The sequence below is a fragment of the Amia ocellicauda genome, chromosome 4, assembly GCF_036373705.1.
Source record: "Amia ocellicauda isolate fAmiCal2 chromosome 4, fAmiCal2.hap1, whole genome shotgun sequence".
Taxonomy (NCBI): Eukaryota; Metazoa; Chordata; class Actinopteri; order Amiiformes; family Amiidae; genus Amia; species Amia ocellicauda.
In genome coordinates, this window is record NC_089853.1 from 49,235,208 (window position 1) to 49,260,287 (window position 25,080).

At 37.9% G+C, this 25,080-nt stretch overlaps 1 long non-coding RNA gene and 4 other non-coding genes across 5 annotated transcripts; all 5 read right to left on the bottom strand.

The window, feature by feature from the left end:
• Positions 1-13,444: 13,444 nt before the first annotated feature.
• LOC136748700 (uncharacterized) lies at positions 13,445-17,342 on the bottom strand. Its single transcript, XR_010816608.1, has 8 exons — positions 17,293-17,342; positions 16,174-16,259; positions 15,922-15,971; positions 15,479-15,535; positions 15,230-15,283; positions 14,432-14,488; positions 14,028-14,080; positions 13,445-13,654 (listed from the first exon to the last, which is right to left on the bottom strand). It is a non-coding gene; the product is annotated as an uncharacterized LOC136748700 (long non-coding RNA).
• Positions 13,830-13,922, bottom strand: LOC136748950 (small nucleolar SNORD12/SNORD106). Its single transcript, XR_010816670.1, has one exon. It is a non-coding gene; the product is annotated as a small nucleolar SNORD12/SNORD106 (small nucleolar RNA).
• Positions 14,564-14,655, bottom strand: LOC136748945 (small nucleolar SNORD12/SNORD106). The gene has a single exon (XR_010816666.1). It is a non-coding gene; the product is annotated as a small nucleolar SNORD12/SNORD106 (small nucleolar RNA).
• Positions 15,350-15,441, bottom strand: LOC136748948 (small nucleolar SNORD12/SNORD106). Its single transcript, XR_010816668.1, has one exon. It is a non-coding gene; the product is annotated as a small nucleolar SNORD12/SNORD106 (small nucleolar RNA).
• Positions 16,038-16,131, bottom strand: LOC136748946 (small nucleolar SNORD12/SNORD106). Its single transcript, XR_010816667.1, has one exon. It is a non-coding gene; the product is annotated as a small nucleolar SNORD12/SNORD106 (small nucleolar RNA).
• Positions 17,343-25,080: the final 7,738 nt, after the last annotated feature.

The following is a 25,080-nucleotide window of genomic DNA, read 5'->3' on the forward strand; positions in this document are numbered from 1 at the left end:
AATTTGCCATTTGGAGCGGAGTGGACAGCAGAGTGCGAAATAGCCTTTAGGACTCTAATAGACAAGCTGACGTCAGCGCCCATTCTTGCCTTTGCAAACCCAGAACTCCCTTATATTTTACATACTGATGCCTGTTGTGAAGGGCTTGGTGCAGCTCTCTACCAAGAGCAAGATGGAACACTTTGGGTGATAGCCTATGCCAGTAGGTGACTGTCCAAGAGTGAGAAGAACTAACCAACCCATAAATTGGAGTATTTGGCCCTTAAATGGGCAGTTCCACCATTTCCTCTGTTTTGCTGATTTCAGTATTGTAGAGCCGTTATTAATGTTTTATATAAGCTGTATTATGTTTTATATTAGAAATAATAATAATATGCAGACTGAGCAAAGTAGATTTGTCAAGCTAGCAACAGGCAGTTCTCCAGAGGATATGCTCTGGACATTCTCCTCTCCACTTTGACTTCTGTTCATTATGATAAGAGGAACACCCAAACAGATCAATAGCCCACAGATACCAGTTTGTTTGGAGTTTCCTGTTCTTCTCTCAAGGCTGAAGATGCTACATTATAGTGATTGACTACCTCATTGTCCATTGTTAAAGAAATGTGAGATTGGGCAGTTTGTATGCCACAACAGGAAAACACCTGCTTCCATGATGACCCCCACTGCTCAGGAAGACCACCACAAACATTCAGAAACCTGATCTCAAGACAACACTTTGGGAAATCTGTCTGTGCCCCTTCCCACAGACCAACATGTCATGCAATGTATATAAGGCTGACCACTCGTTCTGTTCAATAAGTCTCTGCTGAGGTAGAGTGCTTCCATGTCGGGCCCCTTCCAGGCCTGGCATGTTAAATAAATACATTTACCATCTATGCATCCAGACTGGGTTCTTCAACTGTGCTAACAGATTACAATCCCCTTTACCTATGTGTTGACCACCGCCAAGCTGGATGCAGCAGGACACCACTGCCTTGTCTACTTACCATTTTAACATCAAGTATAGAGCCAGAAACACTAATCAAGATGCCGATGGTTTGTCCAGACGTCCCAAGGATCCCTCCCCAGAAGACTATGCCTTCTTAGAAGAGAAGGAGAGAATTAAAGATTTGAAGAAGAGGATTTTGGATGGAAGAAGTAAGACATTTTCTGAAGACATGCTTCCTGCCCTGTGTCAGCAACACTCTGTCATGTCATCCTCTGATGGAAGCTTACAAACCCCAGAACTTCCTATCTTTGCAGAGTCCTTAGCACTGGATGCCACTGCCATCCCAGAAGCATTTAATTGTCCTGGTCAAAACACCATTCCAGGAATGACTCATGACAACTGGATAAAATCTAAAGAGAAGAAGTTGAAATTCGATGAGTGCTTCATTTAATTGTAAAGAACAAGAAGCCCAGTTGTAGCTGCAGATTCACCAGAAGTTAAATTATTCCTAAGGGAGTGGAACAGATTGGAGCTCAAAGACGGAGTACTGTTCAGAAGAAGCACAGACCATGGAGAGGTAATTCATCAATTAGTTTTACAAGAGAAGTATAGGGAGAGAGCCCTCCAGGGTGTTCATGATGAGATTGGCCATCTTGGCTCCAAATGTGCTCTCACTCTTGCTCGTGCCTGATTCTATTGGCCTAGAATGGCTCAGGCTGAGGAGATATGCGGCACTTGTGAGTGGTGCATCAGGAGGAAAGCCCATCCACAGAAAGCGGCTATCCTATAGAACTGGTTTGTATGGACTACCTATCCCTTGAGCCTGACAACAGGGATACTAGGAATATTCTTGTAATCACAGATCATTTTACAAAATTTGCAGTAGCCATCTCAACCAAGGACCAAAAAGCTAGAACCATTGCCAAAGCACTATGGGGAGATTTAATTGTGCATTACAGGTTTCCTAGTCGCCTTCACAGCGATCAAGGAAGAGATTTTTAATCCCATACCATCAAGGAGTTGTGCAGTTTAATTAGAGCTGGAAAAGTGAGAACCACACCATACCATCCTCTTGGAAAACCAGTCGAAAGGTTCAATAGAACACCCCTTAGTATGCTTGGAACTTAAGGGGAGAAAGATAAATAGCATTGGAGAGACAATGTCAAACTTCTTGTCCACACGTACAACTGCATGAGAAATGACACAACTGGCTGCTCTCCATATGAGCTAATGTTCAGTAGACAACCTGCATTGCCCATTGATCTTGTTCTTGGTGTTCAGCCCAAGAGGAATGGATGTAAGACACATTCGGAATATGTGAAATACCTCAGACAGCGACTACAAAAAAGCTATGAATTGGCCTCTGAAAATTCCAGGAAGACGGGAGAAAGGAACAAGACGAGGTCCAATGCAAAAGTCCGTGTGGCCGAGCTTCTCCCAGGAGATCGTGGCTTGGTGCAGAATGTCAGCATAAGAGGGAAGCACAAGCTTGCAGACAGATGGGAGCGTGCTGTGCATGTTGTGATGGAAAGGATAGCTGATGGTCCGATCTATGTTGTCAAGCAAGAGAAGGGTGGAGGCCCACATTGCACTCTCCACAGAAATCTACTTCTGCCCCGTGGATTCCTACCTTTGGAGGAACTGCAAGATCTAGGAGCTAGGAATAATCCTTCAAGGGAAAGGAAACTAAGATCTAGGAATAAGACCACAGGACCAGAGCAAAGTAAGCCTAATGATGAAGAAAATTCGGATATGAGTGAGGACGAGGAAATGTACTTTCCGAGACCCATTCCACAAATTCCGCCCTTTTATACAACACCAGCCAAATGAGGGCAGTAAGCCAGAGGATGTCACCCCCCAATGTATCTCAAGGAGTGAACAATGTGGTCCAGATATTTTGAATCCCAGTGTTCCTGAAAATGTGCTTGAATCTGCACATCGGTTGTCTCAAGACCCAAGATCATAATTGAAATTCCAGAGCAGGAGGTCAATACTGCTACCTCACCCCTACCTCAAGGTCAGTTGATTTGAACTCTCAGCGAGGCGTCGTAATCGACCAGGGCGACTGTTGCCAGAAAGAGTAAACTGTACAGCGACGATCAGGCAACGGAGTATAAACCGGCCTTAACAGACTTTAAGTGGTTGTGCCACACAACAATTTAATAAATACTAGGCATGAATATTACAGTATAACAACACTGTAACGTTAATGATTAAAAAAAAAAGAAATGTAAAAAAGCACCAGATCATTATAATCAGCAAACTAAATTGCTACAGCAAACGGGTGTTGTGATACTGTAAACTACTCACACTGCCCTTGCATTGCATGCAAATGAAATAGAAAACCTTTAATTTGTCTTCAATATTTATTTACGAATCCAGTTTGAATCCAAAGTTTAGTTGTCCCATTAGCTGCTGTAACCCTGCAGTTGTGTGCAGATACTGTACTACTCGTGATGTGATCTCTTGCGTGTTTCGCCTTTACAGGGTTCTTGCACAGGTCTGGAAAAGTCTGGATTTTAAAAAGACTGATTTCCAGACCTGGAAAAGTATGGAAAATTAAATTTAAGTTTGGGAAAAGTACGGAAATCCTATCCTATAAAATAATGTTTACTAAACTAGACTGTCGACTGTACAGTCAGCATGTTTGCTTCATACACGGGTTCCCATCCTCCGCTCACTGACGTGCACTGCCATAGGAGAACCTCAGCGATTTTATATTAATAATTATGAGCTACCGGGAGTCAAGTCTGTGCCCTAGAAATCGATGGGTTATATGTTGTTGTTGTTGTTGTTTGGAACTAGTTTAATTTAGGATCTAGTTATTTTTGTATTTAATATTATATAATTATGATTTGTTTATTACAGTTTTCAAATTGTTTAATATAAAACTCGACCAGATTTGAAATTATAGTTGACAAGTTCTAGTAGGTGCTTATCTTTAGGAAAACAGTACACCTTTATCTTTAATTAGTTGTTATGGATCAATCTAAATCTAAAATGGGCTCTCGTTGCTGTTCAATCGGGTGTTCACATTTGTTTAAAGTGACAGACTGGCGTTTTGAAAACTTCACAGCTTTGCAATGGAAACTGAGCTGCTTCGAGGGATCTGTTCACTTCCATTTTTCTGGGTTTTGAAAACTGAATCAAGCACACTGGTTTTGAGTCGACCTAAAATATTTTAACTATGAATAAACTTAATTAAAAAATGAATATATTTGCCATCATATGAAATACAGTACACCCCCAGAGGACAGGGGAGTTACATTTGGTAGTGGTGCATCAAAACATTCAAGGTGTAATGTTTTAAGTAGAATATATTCATGCAGTCGTAAGTATTTAATCGATTCAATAACTACCGTCTCATTGAACATATCTTGTGGACATCTATCAAGATATATTAAATAATTCATAGTCAGTTTCTGGACAGTGGGGTACGTTAGTTTATTTTACCAAAGTTGTCCTTTTTGTGTGTGTACCGCCTGGCAAGAACCCAGGTGAGAGAGCAGTTCTGAATTAAACACACCTGCTGCTGTGCTCTGCTCTCCACTGCGCATGTGCACAGCCACACTTCAGATCAGTTTCAAGACAACAAGACAGTTCATGGTAAGATCGTTTAAATACTCCTGCTGTGCTGAATTTTATTTCTGCTATGACATTGACAATTTGATGAATGGTGATAGCTAAGCTACACTAGTTTAGGGCTACCATACATCCAGGACTTTTTCGGTCCTTTAATCTCTGGATTTTTTGACAATTATTGAACAAATAAGTATGTTTTTATTTGACCTATTTTTATATATTTGCAATGTATATAATGTTACATAAGGGTCCAGGGATTGAATGTTACACGCATAACTTCTTGTTCAGACATTAATAAATTGCATTTCTTTGCATTTCAATATTTTTTTGTGATCATAACACTCTGTTTACACCTCCAGCCCCCCACCTTTTGGAGTGTCCTCTTTATTTAAAGCTCAGATGAGATAACCAGAGCTAGCTAGGGTTACCATAACTAATTATCAGTGGAGCAGTGGAGCGTTATGGGGGGTGTATTTTGATAAGAGCATTTTAGCTCTGAGCTGAAGCACTGATCTAAAGAAGACCTCTCCCCCCAAAGTTATCAGATTTCCTTGGCTCATCAGCGTGTGAACTGGTTTACATCAAAGTGGCAGTCTTGGGAGGATGACACAGAGAATGGGCCAAATAGCTTGGAATCCCTGCTGTGAGATATCTTGGGAAGGGGGCCTGTAGGTAATAAAAACTCTTTGAAGTGGACGAGAGCCGAAATCCCGACACAGAGCTACGAACCCGGGCCAACCGGCATTTCCAAAAGATGGCATGGATTGACATCAGTCATAAATCAAGCCCCCCTCCAATAGGACACTGGGGGCTGAAACCAAAATCGAATCTCACAAACTCAAGAACCAATCATCTATTGATCTGACAGGCGTATAAAGGATAGCGCACGGCATTTCTCTTTCTCTCTCTCACCTGCACCAGTAACTCGCTGCCACAGCTCAACCTGTAGCTCTGTTGCCAGAACCAGAAACAGAAACGAAACCAAGTCTTTGCCGGCAACAGAAGAGTTAAACTGGGAGAAGGAGATTGAGCCGTACGAAGAATTCTTTTAAAGGACTTTATTAAATAAGGAACTTTACAAACTGCGTATGCCTACCTGTACCATCTGATCAGTGGAGTTTTACAGCTGGACAATTGACTAAGTCGACTGAATACGAAAGTGTCAGTCATTTAAATAGCTATTGACCCTTGGAACCGAACAGGGCCCTGCTTTCCTCAAAGACTTTGTCTTCAAGTAACTACAGTGGAAAAACCCTGCTTGCAAAGAAGATTGTGTGCACACCCTTGGAGCCTTCAAACCAGTGGAAAATCTGTTTGGAAAAGACTCTGTTTCGCGAAACCCCAACTTCCAGGTGCATCGACTGAGTGGAAGTTCTTGGACAAAGCCGAACCAGACTGCCTTTGTTCCAAACCACACGGACCTCATGCCGTGTTCTGTTATCTGAGCCCGAAGCCAGAGAGGCCTCTCTGTGACGAAGTTCAGATAAGTTTAACAGTTTGGAGTTTATCATTCATGACATTTGAGAAATCAATTAGAAATGTTAATCTGTGATTCATAACTCCAGAATGTATAATATCATTTAGTTTTGCTTAAATATAAATGTGTGTTGCATTAAACTGTTTTGTTGACAATTTTAGAAATAAAACCTGTCAACGCCGAGAGATATCTTCTCATTCCTGTTTAACTGTTTAGTCTGAAATTGACACACGTTAATAGACATTAGATTATTGGTGGCCCTGCTTATCCTTAATCATTGAATAATAATCAGTTAAGGGAAATTGTGGTAACAAGTAATGATAGGATCTTTCTCGGCACCTAAACGTAAATGAGACTGATATATATATATAACAAGAAGTTACCCGAAATAAATACTAACCTGCGTAGTTATTTGATGTCCGACTAACAATACTAATGAGAGACTCACCTTCATCTTACTAACTGGTATTGTAGTCAATGTGTTTATAACCTTTTTTGTTTAACGATTTGTGTGTTATCATATGCAATCCCATGGTCTTTGATTTAGTCACGGAAATGATTTGTCTTTGATTTATTGATCTAGAGTTGAATTTTAATTAGTTTTTCCCTTTTGTATAATTAGTGTAGTGCTACATTTAGTCTTTGTTTTTAATAAATTTGACAATTTAAATCTTTGGAATTGGTGTCTGCGTCCAATTATTACGGAAATTGAGTTCTACAAGATTCCAGGATTCGTGATAAGGTGATATTATAAATTCATTTCTTTAATTGAAATGTATAAGTGTACCTTACGCTACAGCAGTAACTTTAGCTAATGGGTTCATAGGTCTTCTTAATGTACAGTGTTAAACATGCATTCCAGTGATTTCGGGGGGCTGTGTACCCATTCTGTCCAATCAGACATTTTCTTTCTTTATTTTTGTATATTAAGGGGACCCTATTTTGTTCACTAATACGATTCCCTCTTGCACTGAACAAATGCTCAGGGATGTGAAAATATTGAAGCACTTTTGGGGGTCAGGCGAGTGGGGAAGTTGTTTATATTGTCTATTGTGTTAATGGTCATAAGGTATCACTGTTGTCTATTGTGTTAATGTCCATTTAAAAATAATTTTGTCACTAGCAAATGGTAGCAAATATGGTGGTACATCTTTGCTGGATTTGTATGAATTGCCCAGTTCTTCCTTGCTTCAATCTTAGCTTACAAACTGAGTTTTTAAAAGCCATTTTACAAAAAGATCTGCCCAGGGGAGCATGCCCCCTGACCCCCCTAGCAGATGTTGGCCCCTCTGTAACAATCATGGCCCCCTTGTGGCCCCCCATTTCCAAAATCCTACATTCGCCCCTGAGTATGCACAAATATTTTACCACAAATCTTTTGTACTTTACCACAAGGAAATAAGGGTAGACAACCAGGTATGTAATTTCAATAAGCCTTTTATTTAAAGTTACTGGAGAATCTTAATCTAATATTGTTGTCAAGTAGATTGGATAGTGTGTTTTTACCAACGATCAATTTATTAAGATAGCGATTTCTCTCTGACCTTGGTAAATGTGAGAAATAACTGCTAAACTGGTATTTTTTCTGTGCAATGTTGTAGGAGGGGAAAGTCATACACAATACTTTGTTTAATTAAATATGTTAATTTATTCTTTGCACATTAGTTTTTTTATTTATTGATTAGAATTGCACAATATTTGTCAAAATACTCTATAAACATGCACTTCTTTTACACAGAAAGCGGTTACAGATTTGCCTTGAAATCTTAAAAAGCATTTTGGAAGAAGTCTGGAAAAAGTCTTTGAGATTTGAATTTGTCTATAAGAAAAGGTCAAGAACCCTGCTTTATAATGTAACACTATAGAAGCACAGGGCTGGTCAGTTTGACAGATTTAAATTGAATTACTCTGTATTCCTGAATACACTGTGCATGCCCTTCTTGACTTTTCCTAAATATATGTATAAAATATGCCTATGACGTTTTAGCTGCATAAACGCAAATCATGCTCAAGTTGCAACTCTACCTCACCTACAGTCTACAGTTTTTCATGTGCTTGAAAAACATACATTGTGTAGCATTACAAGTGTCTTCTTACAACTGTAGTCAGACTGAGTGGACACTGAGTGATTAGACCGCAAATAAACACTTGTTTCATCTATGTGTTTTGACTGCGCAGTGTACCCATTTAGAAAATTAATGTTATTATTTCCATTTAAATACACTACTCAATTTGTGCTAGTTTTATTAATAGTAAATCATTTTTATACTGTAGTTTTAGCTCTTGTAGGTAGTTTGTAATGTCGGCGGTTCTAGTGTATTTATCCGTATTCTATCCGTATTTATAACCATCAATTTATAACCATTATAATGGACATTTTTATTTGTTTAAATCTGCTTGATAAATTACAATTCAGTTTTGGACAAATATGCAAATATGTTGGACAAATATATTTTTGCAAAATACAATACTGAAACTAGTATTGATTTCATTATTTCTGCAACAAATACTGAGTGTACACTTGCATAGACTTCAGTGAAGCAGTCTTATTTTTCCCACAATGTACAGCTTGACTGAAGCTGCCATAACTAAATATGCCTGTACAGAAAGTATTTACATTCTCAATTTTCTTTCTTGCTTTTCTCTTTCAAAACTCCAAACTTCACCATGTAGTCTCGCTCCCTATCGCCCTTTATATAGCATGCGATTGCGTCATGATTTAATCTGATTTCACCTGATTTCACCTGATGAAATCGTGTGATTTCACGCATTGGGATTTAAAGAAATCGGATTTCATGGAAATGTCATAGTGTATTGTGGCTTTAGATCAATGACAGTACATTTACATTATATTAAACATGTTCTAAGTAAAATGCTCATTATTTAAACACAAATATATTACTTACATTTATCTTTTCAATCTCATTTTGCAAACAATACTGCTCTCATTATTATCCAAATGCCCAGGAATTACAAATATCAGCATTCATAATAGATAGAATACATGTTTTTACTCTTAGGCTGTTATACTTCAAAACACTTCAGTTAAATATACCAGTTTCACCATAACTACTCAATAATGTATAACATGTTGTTTTTTTTTTTTACTACTTCAGTTCTTACAAGAGGGTAGAAATATTAGTAAGAAGTGAGGAAGTGTTCTTCAGTGGAGAACCTTATACCTAATTAGAACAAAATGTCATTCAATATCCCTATTTTATTATTGGAACATCATTGGAAACAGTCTAACATGTTTGTTTCTCTGTTTTAATCAAGCAAATCAGTCATTTATTTGAGGGGACTTTGAAAACTGCACAGGAACATGTAAACCCCAAACACGCACACATAATCATATTTTAACTCTCTTACAAAATGGTTGTGTATTTATTTGGAACAGTACAAACATCATACAGTTGTTTTCTGAATTTCCTGTCTTGCTGAAAAATAAGTAACAAACCAGATTTTATACTTAACATCATTCTATGTATTCACATAGTTTTGAACTGCGTGTTCTTGAACAGAAGTGAACTGGGCTTACCTGACCTTGCAGCGGATGAACATGCCAGTGTCCACAATGTAGGGGCACACCAGTGTGGTCTTCACACCCTCCACACCCTCCTCGGCCCTCAGCGCGTGGCTCAGAGATTCATGGGAACTTACTGCAGCAAACATGCTAGCACAGTAATCCTAGGTGATTAGCAAAGACAATTGACCTCAGCTTGCTGATTCATTACCCCAAAGACTACCAATGACCATAACCTTTGTTCATTTACATTTACTAGAAACTAAAGAAATTAAAACTAAATAATTAAACATTTTAACTGTCAAACATGATTGTCCAAGCAGCAATAATAGTACCAATATATGCACAAGATTATCTGGACATATAGATTAAACACTGGTTATGCAAAAGCAAGCAATTGCTGTACCTGAGTCCTAACTGGAAAATAGTGATTCATAATTATAATAATCATAAAGAATAATAATATTTAGGTGCTCAAAACTGTTTTATGAGCAGTATTTAAAAACATATATAGATTAATAATAACTATGTTATAGTGTAATATACAAAAGCTACATCATTCTTCACTGTCATGTTTACTTGTTAGAATCTGGGCAAAGTCAGGTCATGGATGTAGGCAGGAAATTATTTTAAGAAATGTGGTATAGGAGGCACTAGGAGACGAGAGATGTTGTATAGAGACGTGTCCCAGGCTGTCCAAGAGCCACATCTTAAGACCGATGCTGACAATAGGCCAGTTTGAATGAGTTGTCAGTAGATATATTAACTGAATCTGATCACAGCCAGTTTTATGAGAGAAACTGTGTGCCTGAAACTAGTTCGGGCACAGGCGGAGGTGCAGCTGAGCCCTAGTGGAAACCCCCTGGACTGGCACGGCCACGCTGAGGTTCAGCTAAAGGTGGCTAGTGGAAACGGGGCATAACAGTTTTAATGACCATAGCTGCCAACCAACATCCAACCATCAAGTAGAGCCAGTGGTGTAAATTGAATGTAAAGAGGAAATCCCAGTATATTGAATAAAGAAAATGCTATTGCAGAACTGCATATCAAAACAGCGATTCTGTTTATTCTGTTGAAGTATTCCAAGACTTATAAACACAGAAGCATCCAGGGTTTACATGCTTTGTAACACCTGGAGTAGACAGGGAATGGAGAACAGGTCAGGACAGGCGAGAGGTCTGGAATCAAAATAAATACCACAACTGATTTATACTCCTTTCTTTGGCCATAATTGTATTGTGTTTGAATTGATGTTTAGGGGTTACCCCAGGGATTCTGACGTGCCGGGTAGGACTCAGCTTCTCTGGCCGTTGGCTTCTTTGACGAGAAGGTCTAACAATTCCACTATCTGTCTGTGTTATTGTTTTATAATTGCAGCAGAAGTGAGAAAGTTAACACCATGAATCAGAGTTGAAGAAGAATGTTCACCAGAGAATGGACGGGAACACAGGTAAGCAACACTCAGGGAATAAAGCTCAGAATTGTCACTAGGGAGCAAACAAGACTTTGCATAGACAATAGGGAGAAGATCAATTATATAGAAGGCAGATGAGTGGAATGAGGAGCAGGTGTGGTGATTGCTTAATGAGATGGGAATTATAATTCAACAATTAAATGAATGAAAGCAGAGATCTGTAGAAAGGGCTAGAAATAACAGTGTAAAGAGTAACCTCTGGTGGTGAACTTGGGGATGGTCAGACAGTAGACGTGACAGCATTGCACACTGTGCCAGAAGGATCAATAGATTCTGTTCATGGAGTGAGTTATAGGCTTTAAACTAAATTAAACAAGACAACAAGAAGGATCAGTCAAGTGTCTTTTCAATTTTGATTGTTGGTTAGGTTTTGAATTTAGAAAAATAATGACAATTTCTGTCATATGTAAGATGAACTTCTAATTTAAAATCTGGGTTACTGAAAATATACTTTTTTTTTAATTTTGTAAGATTGATATTGTGGTATCCAGCAGTACCCGACAATATCCATATTTTTGTTAAATGATTTATCATAACTTATCCATTTGAAAGCTACTGTTTTCATTACATATACGAACATTGCCTGTTCATATTGCTTCCCTGCATTGTGTAGAGATTAACTTATTTAGTGTACATACACACAAGTGCTCATGAGTCCTCTCCAAGAGACATATAAAATACATTTTCAGTTTTGTCTGGAGTTCATGCTGATTGAGGAATAAACTTGCTTTAGGAAAGAGATGAGATATTCTTGGATCTCACTATATATAGTTGCAAGAAGAACAGATCAAAGATGGACAAAGGTAGTTATTGACTCCCAAGAGATGAAAAAGGCATGACATGGAAAACATAAGAAAAATAAGAAAGTGTCCAATCGAGAGGAGGCCATTTGCCCCATCATGCTCATTTGGTGTCCATTAATAACTAAGTGATCCAAGGATCCTATCCAGTCTATTTTTAAATGTTTCCAAATTGTCGCTTCAACCACATCGCTGGGGAGTTTGTTCCAGATTGTGACGCCTCTCTGTGTGAAGAAGTGTCTCCTATTTTCTGTCTTGAATGCCTTGAAGCCCAATTTCAATTTGTGTCCCCCGGTGCTTGTGTCCCTGCTGATCTGGAAAAACTCCTCTGGTTTGATGTGGGTCACTGCACTCAAAGCTGCAATTAGCAGCTTTGGTATAAAGGTTTTTATGTGCTTCCATGTGAAATGTGGTGTTCCATAATCCCTTGGGGAACTGTTTCTTTCAGATAACCAAGGTTGTGTTAGAAAATAAACATTAAAACAATCATTGGTTAAATATCAGACAAAATGTTCAATTGCTGAAACAATCACTCAGTTTTTCATCAGTTTGCAAGACACTCCTTTATTATTGTTATTTCCCTTCATCTTTCATGCCTAGGTTCATGTAAAGTAAAAACTCTGTACTTGCAAACTTTTCATTTTATTAAAAAGTAAATAAATATATCTGTGCCACAGCACTGCTCATCCAAATACCAGAGGTCCCAGGTGCTACATATGGTTACTTTTTAAGATAAGGTATTAAGTGTAATAAAATAATCAAAGTAACTTTATTTTATTTTTAATCTGCCTCTCTTGCTTTTAAATGATTAAATGAAATACTGATACATACAGGTCAGAAGATCTAATGATCCATTTCTTCCTCTATCCTGAGTAGTTCACATTGTTTTAGTTGGAAAATATACTAAAACCAAAATTTGAATTATATATATTAGTTGAGTATTGCTCACATTAATTTAAATCTTATTATTTTAATTTAGGAAGATAGCTAGCAATAGACTAGAACAATACAAGATAAGGATAACAATAGAACTTGGACATTTTTACACAAGGTTATTTACTGGTTATTTAAGGTGTGAATTTTTGTGGTGTTCTTGTGGTGTATGCTTAATAAAGCATATATATACTTAATATTTATAAAGTAATGGTAAAGGCACCTATCCAGCAGGTTTTGGAGGTCACCGTTCTATCACCAATTTATAAACACCTGAAAGTATTACATTTGAAACAATTAAGCAGCTAGTAAATGCAGTCATTTAGAAACCACTGGAGCAATCATCTGAATACCTACAGCCTCCCAGGTAAAGAAAGTCTCACATTGAAAATGACACCGTAAAAGCACTTGATTTTCGACGTGGGGAAACCCCGGGTTCAACAGTCGTGTGAAAACAGCTTGAGAGATATTGAACTACACCGATTCTCAAATTGGAAAATGCAAGATTAATGCAGAATAGTGATCAAACTTTCCTCCAAAAAAAGAGAAGGAATATTTACCCTTCCATATGTTGTGAAAGTCAATTAAAACACAATTCAACCTGAAAATGTGACCCTTTAACCAATAGCTTTCAAATGGAAATCACTGCACACTTAGCATTGTGAGAACATATAGCTCAAACACTTAGGTTAGGATTGTTTGACAAAACCAACACGTACAGCACTGGGAGATAAAGTTGTTTATTTTACATGCGTTGCAAAAGGTTTAACAGGACAACTGTTACAAAAAAAACTGAAAAGGTCATTTTAACTAAACTCATACAAAAACAGCATTACATTAAATGGCTGAATTCAATACATCAAGATCTCATTGAAGGTTGAATAGAACCTGAACTTTTACATCTGCTGGGAAGAGCAGATCTCCAGCCTTGATGCTGAAATGGGGGGGGGGGGAAAGAGAAAATGTAAGATTTCTTCCTCTCCAAATTAGGACACCAACTATTGTCTGTGCAACATTTGTCATTGTATATAAAAAGATTCTCCCTGCCAAACTTCTATATTTAAAACATGTTTGCCAACATGGGCCTCTAGGACTTAAAACACTTTGCTGCTGATGTTTCAGAATATTTGGCAATTAGTACAAAGCAGTCAACACTATCGATCTGATGGGGAAAAAAAAGATTAGGCATCATCAACATCAGACAGACATCCATTATTGCACTAAATGCTCAATTTAGGCTGAATGACAGGAGCCACAATGGGCTTTGTGGTTTTGAACTGGTATCTTGTTAAACATACTGTACTTACAGCAATATGCCACCCAGAAGCCACTTCAACCAGAGGCACCAATCCACACATCCCTGCACAATAGAGGCAATAACCACATTAAGGTTATACATTTTTAAGTAGTAATTTGAAATTTAGCCATTAGCTCACATTGAAAAACCTAATTGACTGCATATTGAAAGCTTTTCCTTGAGGCCTGCAAATACAAAGTGTAAAATGTAAATTAGGTATTAACAACCCCCTGCTTCAACCTTCAAAAGCCTCTTCAAATAACTCTGCCACACTGAAGATGAATGCTTTTAACAGTGATAGATCTGAATTGAAGACCAAAATGCAAATGCCGATTTGACTAAGTAAGAGCGCAGTCAAGTCAATCTGCAAGTAATCCTGCAGTAAGCTACACGTCACATTCATACTGCACTTACATCTATATGGTACCCAGAGGCAAAGCTCCAACTGCAGCCACCATGGTTCTAGCAGGTCTGCAGAAAGGAAACATGGAAACATCCCCTTTATACATTGGAAACCTCCATTCATAATACACAGGATGTTTTTGCCTTGGTGCATCAGACAATTTTGGCTTAAAGTAGCATGCAGTCAACACTATCGATCTGCAGGGGAAAAAAGATCAGTCATCATCAACACCAACATCAATTAATTCTGCAACAAACTAGACAACACATTGACATATAGGCATACCACACTTTGCATGAGATCTAATTGATGGGGACAGGCTTAGGAAAAGATGAAAACTAATATGAAAGTGTTGTACTACTATAAATGTGGTCATCCCAAAATAGGTTTGATAAATCCACTCACCATATTTATTAGAATTCATTTTAATCCGTCAACATTCTTGGCTCCCGATTGATGCGCTTTCGGTTCGTTTAAAATTCACAGGTGAAGGTTCCACTTACGGCATGTTTGGCCCCCCATTTGGATTCCCCCCCTTGTTAATGCTAAACTGATCTACTGTAATTAAATCTTTATTCAAGGGGAGCGCGAGTTGGTGGGACTGCAGGGAGCATGTGCCGGGTTTCATTCTACTCACTTTGTGGAATTTAAGTTGTGTAAATTGCATGGCTGTTTCAAACTAAAAAACTAAATCTATGCTAGAGGAGTTCAGTGGTTCAGATTTGCGAACATTTGACATTTTAAGGAGTTGTAAATTGGTGCTATAATTGAATTTGTGCATAGTGTGGGTATGCCTTTACTGTACTTACATCTATATGGTACCCAAAGATTCTCCAAATGCAGCCACCATGGTGATACCTAGTCTGCAAAGAGAAAACACCCTCTTTACACAATGCATCAGACATTCAATAACATTGTTATTTTTTCACCTTGGTGTGTCAGACAATTTTGGCTTAAAGTAGCATGCAGTCAACACTATCGATCTGCAGGGGAAAAAAGATCAGTCATCATTAACACCAGTAAACTACACATCACATGAAAGTTCATACTGTACTTACATCTATACGGCACCAAGAGACATTGTTCCAACTTTAGCCAGGACGCTTATCCCCAGTCTGCAAAAAAAATTATGCTTTATTTGCAAGAGTACTCCAGATTTCTCAGCTGGTTTATCAGAGCACCTGGCCACCCAGTCAGTAGTAATCTGCTGGACAGGGGATCACAACAAAAGTGGGGACAGCATGATAAACACACATTTGGACAGAAGATGTACATTTAAAATTATATATTTGAGAACTTTGCTAATCACGTTACAGGATTTTACTGTAGAAAAGGACATTTCTGGAAAAAAAGATATCACATGAACTATATCCATCAATTTACATAATTTAAGAAACTGTAGTACTGATAAACCATTATTGCAATGTATGAAAATACTTTTTTTTTTTTTTTTAAACGATCTCGTAGATCACTAAGGCATACATTCCTTGTTTCTCCATACCTTAATGGCATAGGCATCCCAAGGGAAAACCACAGATGAATTCTTAATCACTGCAATAAAGTAGAACACAATTAGATTAAAATCGCCATTCTTCAGAATACACTACTTTCATTCTTGCTGGTGCATCAGAGCATTTGGCTTTAAGTTCAGAAATGTCAACATTATCGATCTGATGGGGAAAAAAGATGTAGTCATCATATTTACACCAGCACTCACATAAGAACTTAAGTTCGCAAACAACAAAAAACTCACAAGTCACAATCCCAGGTACGGATCTTTCAGTCTGATCTCCCATTGCAATTTCTGCACATTCAATACCATTTTCATTAACAAGAATCCTGCAAAATAAATCAAGAATTGGTAGCTATTACTTGTATAACGAACACATTTACCTTAGAGGAACCATTTTAAATTCAGGTAATCTTCCTTATAGTCACGACAATATACATGTTTTGTTGTGCATACAAATGAAGACTGCAAAATGCATTTATTACAAGCAAAACATTTGATTCTCAGCCACATCTGAACAATGATCTTTCTAGGCAAGGCTATGCTTATAGAAACTTGATATGATTTCATTACAGATGTAAAGACTGATTAATATAAAACATCCATAAATATATATATATATCTTATTACATTTAATAGTTATTAATGCTTACATTCAATTAAATTACATCAATACTTCATAAATCAGTTCTCAGAATGTCCTTACAACCGCTAGTACTCGTTATTTTCGTGCGATCAGTTGTTATTCTAAAGATTTAACATTGGACCCTTGGGATGATTGATATTTGATTAACACTGCCATAGGTACAGAAGTTGGAGATTTAAATCGATACACTCTATAGAAAGCAATTCCTCTTCATGTAGTTTCATTGGCCGACTACGCGATTGTAATCCAGTTTTAAACAGACAGATTGAAAAGTGCACATTTGAAATGAGATGGAAAAAGATCACTGCAGTAAGTATAGAGCTTTATTGAAACAACGTGCTGCGATACAAGTTAAAAGTAAACGAAATTAGATTTAAACTGTTTAGCAATGGCGATCAGTAGTACAGCAGCCTACACGTGTGCGAGCGAAGGAGTACGTGACTTAAGGGCTTCCTTGAAAACGTGTTTTTTTTCCTAAACTGTAGAAAACTGATCTATTGCTTGATACATTATATTTAATATAGCAGGCATGTTTATGTAGCAGAATTTTATAACTCGTCCATTTAATCGCATTATATACATCGAAAGAGATTAATATACGGTATTGTATATTGATCCGTAGCTTTAACACAATCAGAAAAGTAACTTCGTGTGCACACATGATTTTTATAAATATTGTTATGCAAGATCACACTGGATGACTACCCCCATCTTACCTGCTCACAGTGCAGCAGTGAAAGAAAGTCCACACGTTGTAGGAAGCCTTTATGAGGACGTTTCCTGGGTTACTACGCATGTGCAGCGGAAGTATTTCTCAAGTTGCATGACGGGAAGTATAATGGTACATTTTTGGAGGGGAGACAGTAGTAGAGCAACTAGTCAACACTAGGTGATTTTACTATATTTTTAGTACATTTACATTTGCAGACATACTATTAAAACAATTTAAAAACAGTTCATATTATGCTTCATCAATGCTCCTAAAACATTATGCAAATAGTGTTATTTTCATCCCTGCAGTACTTTGATATTTATTTATTATTCTGTGTAATTCTGATATATTTACATCTATATTGTAAATTTAAGCACAAGATAGGATATTGCAACATTGGATATGATGGTGGCTGACCCTGAGCATGAAGAACTGGGCATCTGCATCTGTGACTAGGATTTCCATGATGAAGTTGACTAGAAAAGCAGTGATTAAAAATATGGATCTTCAGACACAATTTAAAGGCTGAGACAGAGGCTGGGAGATCATTTCACAATGTAGGGGCCCTATATTAAATGTTATGCCACCTGTGGTTTTCTTGTGTATTTTTGGGAACAACAAATAACCGTCTTCCTTGGAATTGCAATGGCCGACCTGGAGTGTAGTTCATTTCAAGAAGTTATTTTAAATGTGGAGATGCCAGTCCCTTTAGTGCTTTGAATGCTAATAGGAGAACTAGGATCTATCCTGTAGCGCACGGTGAGCCAGTGAAGGGAAGCTAAAACTGGACAGATATGTTAATGTTTCATTGTTTTGGTTAAGATGCTTGCAGTAGCATTTTGAATTAATTGAATAGCTCTGCTTATGCTACCTGAGAGAATGGCATTATAGTAAAACAATCTAGACAATTTGTCAGTGTAGCTGTGAAAATTACCAGTGTGTTGTTGGATAATATCACCTAATAGGAGCATGTAGAATGAAGTGAAGAATGAATCCCTGTGGTACTCCACTAGCTCGGATACATTTGAACAGTTTCCATTAATCTGTACATAGTGTAGTCTGTTTGTTAAGTGTGATTTAAACCAGGACAGAACCTCATTTTCTATGCTGTGTATCATCTGATGGTCAACTGGGTTAAAAGCTGCGATTAAGTCTAGTATTTTAAAAACAGTAATATGCCCTAGATCAGACTGAAACACATAATTTAATACTTTCAATAGGGCCGTTTCAGTTCAGTGGCTGGAGCAAAAACCTTAGAGAGTAAGGGGAGATTTTAAATAGGTTGATTTGTGAATTGTGATTAGATTTCTTGAGGAGTGGTTTAATTAGCACAGTTTAAAAATATTCAGGAACAGAGCCTAAGAACAGAGAAGTGTTAATAATATTATGTATTCAGTGGATGTATTCCTTTAGCAGTTTAGTAAATATGGGGTCTAGTGCACTTAAGGAAACTAATTCCTGAAAATAGGCAAGGACTGAGAAGAACTGCAATGTGTTATCTATAATATGTGGAGATGTTTCTGATTCTGTTTTCTAATATAAGTGACTTTACTGTTGAAATAATGCATAAAGTCATCACAGGTGATAGTGGGAGGGATAACCTCTAAGGACACTACCTGCTGATTGGTGCTGAAGTGTAGCTAGTGTTTTAAAAAGATGAAGTGTTGAGATTTTATGTTTTGCTCTTGTGTATCTGTTGCTATGCCAAGCAGCTCAAAGATAATGAGGCAGTGATCTGAGATCACCTGGTTTTGGGGTGAAATTATTAAGATGTGAAATTCTACCCCATGAGTAATCACTACATCAATTGTGTGATTGTGGTGATGTATGGAGCCTAAGCCATGTTCATTAAAGCCTACAGACTCCAGTAGAGTCAGGAAAACACAGCAAGGGAGCCTTCTTTAATAAGTCCCCCCAATATAATCAGTTTATAATAGTTTATGGCCCAGTTAAATAGGAGATCACTAAATTCAGTCACAAAAGTGGAATAGTGGCCTGGAGGCCTGCAAATAGCTGTAAGCTGTAGAGGAGGATGACATCTAAGTTCTACTTGAACATTTTCAAAACATGTATCATTATCTATAGGTTTAGTGAACAGATGCAAGTCTGTGTGGTAGATGGTGACTAGGCCCCAGCACGGCTTTCACTTCCACAGATACAGTGTCCATGTCAGGTACACTGTCATTTATTAAGGCAGCTTTGCTGATGTAGCAAACGGATGTTCAAGACTGCAAACTTAATTCTGGTGGGTTTACTGTTTATGTTGCATAGTTTTAACATTGATTACATTATAGAAATTATGTCCCCTAAATGAAGGGATATGTCCAAGCCTAATACATTTATTTATAATTTGAGATCTATGTAACTTATTGGATGCCCCCGGGCAGAGATCTAGGGTCAAGGTACAACTATGCTGGGATTTACAGGCAGACTGCAGTGTACAACTGCAATTCTGAAGCCTAGCCGGTGCTCTGAAGAGTCAGAGATTAGTTTTCTGGCAACTAGCTATGTTATTAGAAATCGTTTAAGGGGTCCCCTCCAGTTGACGTTGTCCCATGTCTTCTATAAAAGCCAGGCCTTTCTCAAAAGCTGTCACAAGTGTTAACAAAACCAAATTTATTTGATGCACACCAGTTTGCCAACCAGCTGTTGAAGGACAAACTGCTAAAGGCTTCATCCCCACTGTGTAATGTTGATAGAGGACCAGGGACAATTAGATTGTGACACAGTTTTTCACTATTTTGCAAAGCGATATACAATTTCTCTTTGTAATATATTGTAATGACTTTGGGGTTCTTCATCGTAAAGCAGCAAATAATGGAGGGGACACAGGATTGTGTCATACATTCACCCCACACTTCCCCAGTGTGCCACCAGAGGTCATCCTCCCCCACATTCTAACCCTGACTCTCACATTCCTCAGCAACATGTGCACTTGGTCCTTCCACCCTCTCCTCCTATTGGTCCAGCACTCCCAGCCTCTATTACCTGCTTCCCTCTTCCCAGCTTATATACTCAGCAAAAAAAGAAATGTCCCTTTTTCAGGACACTATTTTAAATATAATTTTGTAAAAATCCAAATAACTTTACAGATCTTTATTGTAAAGGGTTTAAACAATGTTTTCCATGCTTGTTTAATGAACCATAAACAATGAATGAACATGCACCCGTGGAACGGTCATTAAGACACTAACAGTTTACAGACAGTAGGCAATTAAGGTCACAGTTATAAAAATTTAGGACTAAAGAGACCTTTCTACTGACTCTGAAAAACACCAAATGAAAGATGCCCAGGGTTCCTGCTCATCTGTGTGAACGTGCCTTAGGCATGCTGCAAGGAGCCATGAGGACTGCAGATGTGGCCAGGGCAATAAATTGCAATGTCCGTACTGTGAGACTCCTAAGACAGTGCTACAGAGAGACAGGAAGGACTGATTGTCCTCGCAGTGGCAGACCACGTGTAACTACACCTGCACAGGATCGGGACAGGTACCAGATGGCATCACCAACTGCCCGAGTTACACCAGGAATGCACAATCCCTCCATCAGTGCCCAGACTGTCCACAATAGGCTGAGAGAGGCAGGACTGAGGGCTTGTAGGACTGTTGTAAGGCAGGTCCTTACCAGACATCACCGGCAACAACGTCGCCTATGGGCACAAACCCACCTTCGCTAGACGTGATTTCCTGCAAGACAGCAATGTCAGTGTTCTGCTATGGCCAGCGAAGAGATCTCAATCCCATTGAGCATGTCTGGGACCTGTTGGATTGGGGGGTGAGGGCTAGGGCCATTCCCCCAGAAATGTCCATAAGGAGGAGATGCACTGCAGTACTTAATGCAGCTGGTAGCCACACCAGATACTGACTGTTACTTTTGATTTTGACCCCCCCCTTTGTTCAGGGACACATTATTCCATTTCTGTTAGTCACATGTCTGTGAAACTTGTTCAGTTTATGTCTTAGTTGTTGAATCTTTATAAGTTCATACAAATATTTACACGTTAAGTTTGCTGAAAATAAACGCAGTTGAAAGCGAGGACATATTTTTTTGCTGAGTGTATATATACCCCTTTGTTCCTCGTATACTTGGCAAAGTATTGTATTCTCTGAGAGTTGCATCACCAAGCACTGTTTATTTACCACTGACTCCTGTATCTTTGACCCTTGCCTTCCTTTTTGACTTTCCTGCATTGCTAAGTTTGCCTGTGTACTGACCTTCCTGCTTGTCTAATTACCACATCTCCTGGATTTCCCTTTGGACTCAGTTTGCTGGTTACTACCCTTTGCCTGTCTCTGACTTTGCCTTTTGCCTTACCCTGTGCTTCCGCACTTGGGTCCAAACTTCCTGTCCACTGCCCGGCCGTGTGTTGTCAGTCTGGAGTGACATTCCTCAAACATGCATCCCTCCCACGCTCTGCACTCTTACTAGAACTGGAACTGGAAATTACACAAACTCAACTGGAACTGAATTGACTTGCATGGGAATGAGGCACCCCTATTAAGCCCTATTTAAGGTTTTGAGGAGGAATTTATTATTGTAAATCTGGGTTTCTGTAGACCGAATCTAGCAAATGTTCTGTCTCTTTTATCTTTGTATGAATCAGTACATGCTTGTGCAGTGAACATAATCGATTCACCAACTCTTTATTACTTTATTAAATTTATCATTATGGTTGGTGGATCTAACCATGGAGAATATGCTATACCAGTGATTTTCAAACTGGTCATGGAGTACCCCCTGCGCTGCTGGTTTTTGTTCCAACCAAGGTCTTAATTGCTTAATTGAATCCTTAAAGGCAGACATATTACATGATTGTGAACTGTATAGGGATTGAGCTGCCAGTTTGCATGTGAAGGATCTCTACAATTGCTTGAAACCTAAAGTATTCTGTCTTGGAGTTCTTTCCAAAACAGTTTATGGAGAGCTGCTTCTTTACTTGACACTAGTAATAAGCATCGTAGCATTGCTTCCAAGAACTAAACAAAAAGTTGAATAGTTCAAAATAGTATCAATGCCCCATTGACACTTTCTTTCTTACCATTGCACTTTTGCAACATGATATTTTAATGTTTTAAAATGTACCATTTTGTTCCATTTTAGATTCTCAAGATATGATTAAGCCTTGCTGTCTAAATTACATTAGAAAATGCACTGAATTCAGCCAAACAATTATCAAAATACCACAAAAATTTAGCATAATATAAAAAAATGTAGAAATGACTGCATTCAAATTATTGAAAGTTACAAGAACACAGCCTGTAAATTAAATGTGTTATATTTCATACTTTCACAACACCAAAGATCACCAAAAAATAACATTGTGGTATATAACAATAAAATTAAAATAACAATTGCAGAAAACATTCATTTTTGTTGTTCAACAATAAAAGAGTATGGAAAAACACATTTGTAGAAACATCCATGTAGAAATAGTCCAGCTCACAGCTCACCACATTCAAATTAGTAAAGGTACATTAGAACCAAATTAAAATGAACCAATTAAAAAAAATATGTAAACATATGTTTATATAGATAGGAATATATCTTTTAGAGATTTTTGTTTAGGTTTTTCTTGTGTGTCATTAAGTAATTAGAATGTTAAGACTTGTGCGTGGCACATAATTGAACGTGTTAGTAAAAGTTAGTTGCCAGTGGTTTCTGCCAGGCCAATCCTTGAATTCCTTTTGAACCCTTATGGGTTACAATTTGATTCAGATGCTAAGCTATGTTTGTGTAAGACACTGTGGCTTTCTGTGTACAATTAGGCCTACACATTTCAGTTTTACAGGATTAATGAGAAAGTTAAGTAATATTCTTTTACAGGGTTTCAAAGTGGGATGTCTGTTTTCTAAATCAAACATTCTTCTGAACATTAATTAAAGGAGTCGTAATGGACTCATGACTGCTGCAATCATAGTAAAAGAGGAAGCTGATTGCTTTCCCAAGTTACGCAAGGCTGTATTTATGCTAGTGCAAGAGATGTCCAGGGCACAGGCTCAGTTTGATAACTGGCTGCAGCACTTCTGGAAGAATAATCCCTGACCCCTGAAGGATAAAAAAATTATGTGAGTGCACATTTCTCACAGCAAATAGTGATTCCATAGTCAAATGTATTATGCATCCTGTTTATCAGGCAAAAGGCCAAACTCATGCTCTTTCTTTTCATTTATTTTTCTTTCTTTCTGTCTTTGCATGGATTCATAGCAGATTGTATAAGTATTCACCCCAAGGACTTTTTAACATTTTGTTTTATTAATCTGGAGCTAAAATTGATTTAATTTCTGTAAAATGTCTGTGATCTATACAAAGTATAACATGTTGAAGTTTAAGCTGAACCTTTTTATATTATATACAGACATATAATTATATTATATGTAATGAAGAAGACACATTACACATTGTGGGACTGAAAAGAAAAATCATCCAATTACAGCCAGTAAACTTCCAGTCTCCTAAGTGGAGCACTTTAGATGAAAATCGATCAGATAACAATTGATAGGAGAGATAATTAAGTACATTAGTTTTCCCCAAGTCATACAGTGCCACCTGATACAACACGTATGTTTTTATGTATTTGATGCAAGGGACGTTTTCTTATTTATTGTAGTTCTTAGTATGTATATCTTGGCAGACGCCTTCACCCAGGGCAACACAATACTTTTGTATTTAGGGATGAGTGAGTATGTTTTTTAAGAGAACAACAAACTGCTGTAACAGTATGAAACAATGTTTATTTTGTTTCCAAGTGTAGTTCCCCAAGTAAGCAGGAGTTAATGAGAGTGAAACATTTTAATGAATATACTATGGAAAAAATGAGAACATAAATGAACTATTCTGTGTCAGGGATGTAGTTGTGGTTCCCAATATGTAGGGAAACCCATCTTTTTTGGTTTGTGTTCAAATTGTTCCCTCATCGCTATTTCAAGATACATATGCATTGTATATATTTTTATGTCATACGTAATCAAATTGATAGTTCAATTAAGTAATTTAGTTAATTTAGAAGAAAGAAACATGGAAGAGAGAGTGGAGCCCCAGGATTTAGATTGAGATATTATTGAGTATTAAGATAATATATTGTCACAGCATGTTGGGTTGCCACGCTGCTGGGGTCTTGAAATAGGCAGGGCCTCAGGAAATAGACATAGAAATCAGAAAAATAGTGCAGTACATGTGGTTTATTACTAGTGCTGGAGCGGATTAAAAAAAAAAAAGCAAACCACAAAGACAAAACCGCAAACAGTCCAAATCAGAATCCAAATAATAGTAAATAGTAAGTCCATAAATCAAAAGTTCTTCACCAGGTTTGTTCATTCATACAGTTTGTACTCTCCTGCACCATCAGACTTCTTCACCCAACTCCTACACTCCAGCTCCTGCAGGTGCTCTTATCAATAATAATCTGATCTGACTGAAGAGAAAAATCATGCTTCACATGTCCTCTGTGTGATGGGGTGACACCTCACTGGCTCTAGGAGAGGAAGCAAAGGAATAATGTCAGTATCTAAATCTGTTCCCCTGCATCTGAGTTACAGGGAATTCTGGGAGTCCCATTGCACTGCAGCAAGTGGTCCTTCCTCATCTAGTTCAAATGCACTTGAAATACACAGATAGGCTTTAACATGGCTCTGCATGTCTACTTTGATGAATGAAGCTGCTTCACAAGAGCTGTAAATAATGCTGTTTCCATTGGATACAAACACTGTAGTCTCTATTGACAGTGCAGCTTGCTGTGCCCACTGTAGCTGCCCTGCCTTTCAGCTGCTGGTCCCTGTGAGCAGGAACTAGAGCT